This window comes from Armigeres subalbatus, chromosome 3, assembly GCF_024139115.2.
Source record: "Armigeres subalbatus isolate Guangzhou_Male chromosome 3, GZ_Asu_2, whole genome shotgun sequence".
Taxonomy (NCBI): Eukaryota; Metazoa; Arthropoda; class Insecta; order Diptera; family Culicidae; genus Armigeres; species Armigeres subalbatus.
Genome location: NC_085141.1, coordinates 287,018,409 through 287,025,278, shown reverse-complemented (window position 1 = coordinate 287,025,278; position 6,870 = coordinate 287,018,409).

The window sequence follows — 6,870 nt, the reverse complement described above, 5'->3', positions numbered from 1 at the left end:
TAGGGCCATGTTTGAATGTGAAAGAAAATCATCCCTATGAAACATACTTAACACTTTCCCAAAGATTTTAATAAGAAGGAAACATTTATGAAAAAAACTAAAATTAGTGGAAAACGAAAAAAAAGTGTTTGATTGTAAATAAATAGTTAAATATAAATAATAAATGTTTTCAATAATTTAACTATTTGTACTCAAAATTGATTATAGGGGCAGTAGGGGCAATATGAACATACGGGGCAATATGAGCCACCCTCATTTTGAGCTTATTGACAAGTTTTAGCATGTAAAAGTTATATGATCTTTAAGAGGATGCTACACATATGCATCAACTTGAAAACCGCATTAAAATTCAATTCAAACATGAAAATACACTTGAAAATGTAAATTTTCGCTGGATACGCAAAATTATTATAAGATTTGAAGTTTATAAATAAGGCTTTGACACAAAACTGATTAAAATACAGGTAAAAAATACATCACAATCAAAAGATATATTAAAATTGAATATTGTACACACATGTTTATATTGATACAAATCTGAATTTATCATAAAACTTTTTTTTTTTCCAAAACCAGTCTCTATGGGGCAATATGGGCATACCTGCACAGAGCAAGATATCAGGCCTTAAAATACGAAGAAGTTCAAATTTCAGTAGTCAAATACAAGAATACTATCATATAGGGGAAAATACCTATTCTTGGCAGTCTAAGACATTCGCCAAATTGAATGATAAAAATAATGAATAATTACACTAAAACACAGGTATAGTTCAACTGGTATACATTTGTATGCTCTTCCTTTGATGATTGGTGTTCATTTAATATAATATCTTTTACCACAAACTTAGTAAATTTAATATAAAATAACAGGTCAAAGTTTCTTCTATTGGCATAGCAATTTCTATTATCAGCAATGATTTTGCTCCCTTCAGCAACTAGACATGGAAGTAGAAAACTAGTAATGTATTGGTGCCAGATGCTGGTTGTTTATATCCTCTAGTAGTAAAATTCATTCATAACAATCGGCCGCACGCTCATCTCGCTTCACTCAATTTTGGAAGAAATTTTTATTAATTATCAAAACTGGTTTAAAACAAAACATGAATTTTAGCCTTGGCATCAATTTTATGTCATGTGGAAGATAGGCAAAAACATTTAAACACATTGTAAAACAAATTTTATCCCTTATGCGGCCAACAAAAAACAGACGTGAATGGCAGATAGGGTACCCGTGTACCCAGATATTGACAATTTCATAACTTTTACCATTTTTAACCTATTTGAATAATGTTGGCCATTTTGGAAAAGGGAACTTACATACTTTTCGTCCGCTGCCAAGATTTACATCTTTTGTCTTTTGTGATGCCTTAGAATCTTCACGCGTAAGCAAAAGTCTATTAACCAGTTTCAAATATGCTTTTTACAGTCCTTAGATTTGAAGGTACTTACATGATATGTAATCACCGACAAACCGACGGGCCTCTCTGATTCCGAAATTGGCAAAAAAAATTACAATCGTTTTACTCCGAGTGTAGTAACTCGTTGTGTCATTACTGACATTAACGTTCTTTTGATAGAAAAAGTCAAGAAAAAGAAAAAGCAAAATGCGCGCAATCCACCAGCTGGTGGACGTAAACATTATATGCACGTTTCAAACAATCTACAGCGATGAAGATAAAAATAACCAAGTAATAGAAAATCTTTTTCGATGCTTAAATCGACATTTAAGTCTTTACGATCATTACACATATTTTTGATGTATGGTGATGGACCTGGGAGAACGCGCGCAGGACATAATTTTCCCGGCTCCGGATCTCCAGGAAATCCAGGAGGAGATTGGCCGGCTGAAGAACAACAAAGCCCCTGGGGTTGACCAACTACCAGGAGAGCTATTTAAACACGGTGGTGAGGCACTGGCTAGAGCGCTGCACTGGGTCATTACCAAGATTTGGGAGGAGGAAGTTTTGCCGCAGGAGTGGATGGAAGGTGTCGTGTGTCCCATCTACAAAAAGGGCGATAAGCTGGATTGTAGCAACTACCGCGCAATCACATTGCTGAACGCCGCCTACAAGGTACTCTCCCAAATTTTATGCCGTCGACTAGCACCAACTGCAAGGGAGTTCGTGGGGCAGTACCAGGCGGAATTTATGGGCGAACGCTCCACCACGGACCAGGTGTTCGCCATTCGCCAAGTACTGCAGAAATGCCGCGAATACAACGTGCCCACACATCATCTATTCATCGACTTCAAAGCCGCATATGATACAATCGATCGGGACCAGCTATGGCAGCTAATGCACGAACACGGTTTTCCGGATAAACTGATACGATTGATCAAGGCGACGATGGATCGGGTGATGTGCGTAGTTCGAGTTTCAGGGGCATTCTCGAGTCCCTTCGAAACCCGCAGAGGGTTACGGCAAGGTGATGGTCTTTCGTGTTTGCTATTCAACATCGCTTTGGAAGGGTAATACGAAGAGCAGGGATTAACACGAGTGGTACAATTTTCAATAAGTCCGTCCAGCTATTTGGTTTCGCCGACGACATAGATATTATGGCACGTAACTTTGAGAAGATGGAGGAAGCCTACATCAGACTGAAGAGGGAAGCTAAGCGGATCGGACTAGTCATCAACACGTCGAAGACGAAGTACATGATAGGAAGAGGTTCAAGAGAAGACAATGTGAGCCACCCACCGCGAGTTTGCATCGGTGGTGACGAAATCGAGGTGGTAGAAGAATTTGTGTACTTGGGCTCACTGGTGACTGCCGAAAATGACACCAGCAGAGAAATTCGGAGACGCATAGTGGCTGGAAATCGTACGTACTTTGGACTCCGCAAGACGCTCCGATCGAATAGAGTTCGCCGCCGTACCAAACTGACAATCTACAAAACGCTAATTAGACCGGTAGTCCTCTACGGACACGAGACCTGGACGATGCTCGTGGAGGACCAACGCGCACTTGGAGTTTTCGAAAGGAAAGTGCTGCGTACCATCTATGGTGGGGTGCAGATGGCGGACGGTACGTGGAGGAGGCGAATGAACCACGAATTGCATCAGCTGTTGGGAGAACCATCCATCGTTCACACCGTGAAAATCGGACGACTGCGACGGGCCGGGCACGTAGCCAGAATGTCGGACAGTAACCCGGTGAAAATGGTTCTCGACAACGATCCGACGGGCACAAGAAGGCGAGGTGCGCAGCGGGCAAGGTGGATCGATCAGGTGGAAGATGACTTGCGGACCCTCCGTAGACTGCGTGGTTGGCGACGTGTAGCCATGGACCGAGCCGAATGGAGGAGACTCTTATATACCGCACAGGCCACTTCGGCCTTAGTCTGAATAAATAATAATAAAATACATATTTTTGAAAATCGAATGTTTTTCATTTGGCTAACGAATCCTATCATAAAACTCTTGATATTTATAATATCGATTATTGATTATTATGTGGAAGCTGATGAAATAAATTAAAGAGTGCATGACCAAATTTGCCCGCACATTTGTGAGAGCTGTTGTGTAAACCATCGCACAGATGGAGCTAGGTAATGAAAGGAGAGTAATTGCCAAGAAATTTGAAGAACTGTATATGGGAAGGCACGTCGGTTTGTCGGTGATATAATCATGGGGGTTGTGTACAACGACGTAAACTATGTAAAACCAAATCTATACACATAAGATTGAGCTGGAGCCACCTCATTCGTACACTACGTTTCACAGTTGAATAATTGATAATACCCTAAAAGTATGCAATTATTTATGGTTGAAATGCGCTTTGTAGGAACGGGAATGGTTATGATTTTTTGATGAGCTTGGAAAGTATTAAAGTTGCAAAAGGAAAACGGTTCTGTCAGCCACATAAGGCTTAAAATACTACGGTGTGGCTATCACTTTTGATATAAATCATGGTCTGAGTAAAAATCTGAATAGAAGCATTTGTATTCTTACACTTTTTTAAAATAAATGCCAACGCCGGATTTTTTGTTCATAGTTTTGCTAAAATCAAATCACATGGAATTGTGCGTGGTATTTTTTAGCGTGTGTTTGATATGCTCACAAACACATTCTCTCGCTCTATTCCGAAGTGCGCTGCTGTCAAAGAAAACGAACAGTCCCGATTTTATTTAGTGAAACATAGAGCAAATATTGGATAAAATTGCTATTTGTGGTGATAATCAAGTGGTAATAAAGTGTAAAAAGTAGTTTACGTACCTAATTTGTCGTATCTTACACGATGAAGAGAAGAAACAGGCGATCCAAAAAAGTAAGTAACAGTTTGCTTTTCGTCTGCTGCTTTCTTGGGCAATGCAATAATGGCAAGGATTTCGTGTGTGCAAATTTGTTTCGGTGATTAATTCGTCAAATCTTGCTACTTTTACACAAACAACTTATTCAAATGAAAGCCTAGGCTTGAAATTGTGTGATTGAATCAAATTTATGTTCATAAATAGTGTATGTTTGCTGGAAAACGCAAATATTGTTGAGGGTGCCAACAAATGTCGCACCCTGCCAAAGCCGTATTCTACCCTATGTAAGATTCATTAAGGAAAAATTACAACAGCGCATTACTACGATTGAAACAGAAAAAATGACCATTGGCCAATTGAAATGTGGCTGTTCAAACGGCGAAGAGTGGCAAATCGGTTCAGTCCGCTGTTGTGCGGTTTTTTAATTTTATTTGGTATGGAATACTCACAACTGTTGTAGGAATATCATATTCTTCCATATTACGATACTTTTTTCGCCTAAATAAACGTTTTGGATGAGTGGCCCATACTGCCCCAAATGGTGGCTCATATTGCCCCGTATAGTCGGGAACACACATTGAAATCAATACATTTTCAAAAGTGCATTCCAACAATTTCCAAACGCATTTTTCGTCATTCATCGACGTTATATGAAAGGTAACATTCTCTAGTATAAGTCAACTACATTTGAACGATGTTTTTTGAGCTTTTCAGCGCTTTTCGGAACGATTCCTTTAGGTGGCCCATATTGCCCCGATCACCCCTATTTGCAGTCTATTGAACTAATAAGATGTGCCATAAATATTGCTTTTTATTGTTGAAACAATTCGATGAAGGTTAGAAGGTGCAAAAAATGATGATGCTCTTCAGACACCATGGGCGGGAGAGGGTTAAGAAAGATGCCGAGAACACTGCGACCTCTCATAAGTATCACCAGATACAGTACTATTCATTTCAATTGCACACTGTAGTCGGCGTTTCTGGTCGAATTACGAATTTGTAGATTCAAATTGAGGAATTGAATGAAACAGCCATAAATATGACAAAAGGGTTCCTTAGTCGTGCGGTAAGATGCGTGGCTACAAAGCAAGACAATGTTGAGAGCGCATGGGTTCGATTCCCGATGCGGTCTAGGAAATTTTCGAGTTGTCTCGACTTACCTGCATACAATTATCATCGGCTAGTCTCATGATATACGAATGCAAAAATGGTAACTTGGCTTAGAAGCTGTGGAAGTGCTGATAGATCACTAAGCTACGAAACACGAAGATGTAATGCCAATAAAGAAGAAGAACTGTACTTTCATACCATAGAATGTCAATGCTTATGTTATTTCATTTTGAGGCATATGCCGAGGACTTTGCCTGCTAGTATAGAAAACTGCCTGATATTAGGATGGGGCCCTCCTTAGCCGTGCGGTAAGACGAGGGTGGCTGGGTTCGATTCCCGGTGCGGTCTAGGAAATTTTCGGATTGGAAATTGTCTCGACTTCCCTGGGCATAGAAGTATCATCGTGCTAGTCTCGTGATAATACGAATGCAAAAATGGTAACCTGGCTTAGAAACCTCGCAGTTAATAATTGTGGAAGTGCTTAATGAACACTAGGCTGCGAGGCGGCTCTGTCCCAGTGTGGGGATGTAATGCCAATAAGAAGAATTAGGATGGATTAGTTCTAAACTTCCATCTACGCCTGGTATTCAAGAATAGCATTTTGAGCGCGTTGAAGTTTTTCTATATCTCCTGTGGTTCCCGATAGGAAGCGAGGAATCCTGTTTCTTTGGTGGAGAAATAATACTGGAACCTATCTACCTATGGAGCCCTCCTTAGTTACTACTTAGATCGCAGGTTATTCAGTATTCCAACACTCCTCCTTAACCTTCGATCCCACATAACTTTATAAACTGGCTGTGCTCAGACCGCATCGTGCTTTCGTACTATTTTCTCTCTTTGCTGAAGGATGTTTTTAATACTACGATCTTTGCAAGGACCCGTGCCTTCGTTTTACGTTGGACCCGTTTGCGGAAGTAAAATTCCGACAAGCGGTGGTAATCCTGCAGGGACACCGTTCTGAAAAAAAACCTGTTAGAAGGTCACGTCTCCACACTCAGCAATGTGAGCATTAATAAAAACAAGAGGAAGGGCGAGTCTCTGAATTCTCCACTTCCTTCTAAGAAAAAAGGTTTCAAGACCGTCCTGCCAAAACACGGAAAAAATAGAAGGAAGCTGGAGACTTCAGCTATTCCTTCTAACTCAATATCGGAAATCATTCTTCTCCTATCGAACTGAGCAATCAGTTCGATTTGATTCATGATGAAATTGAGCAAAACGAATCTACCTCTAGCCCAGGTGATTCGATTAACGTAAAAAAAGCTAAGGATTCCGCCAATTGTGGTATCTGTTGCCGAGTTTTCTGGCTTTAGGAATGAGATTTTGAGTAACCTTCAGGAGATCAAGGTTTCATTTCAGATTGCCAGAAAGGGTGACTGCCGCGTTTTGCCGGGATCCTTTGACGTTCGCAAACGTCTTCTTCAGTATTTAACTGAAAAGCGAAATAAATTCTTTACATACGACGACAAAACTAAGCGATTGTTCAAAGTCGTCTTGAAAGGTCTGGACAAGACA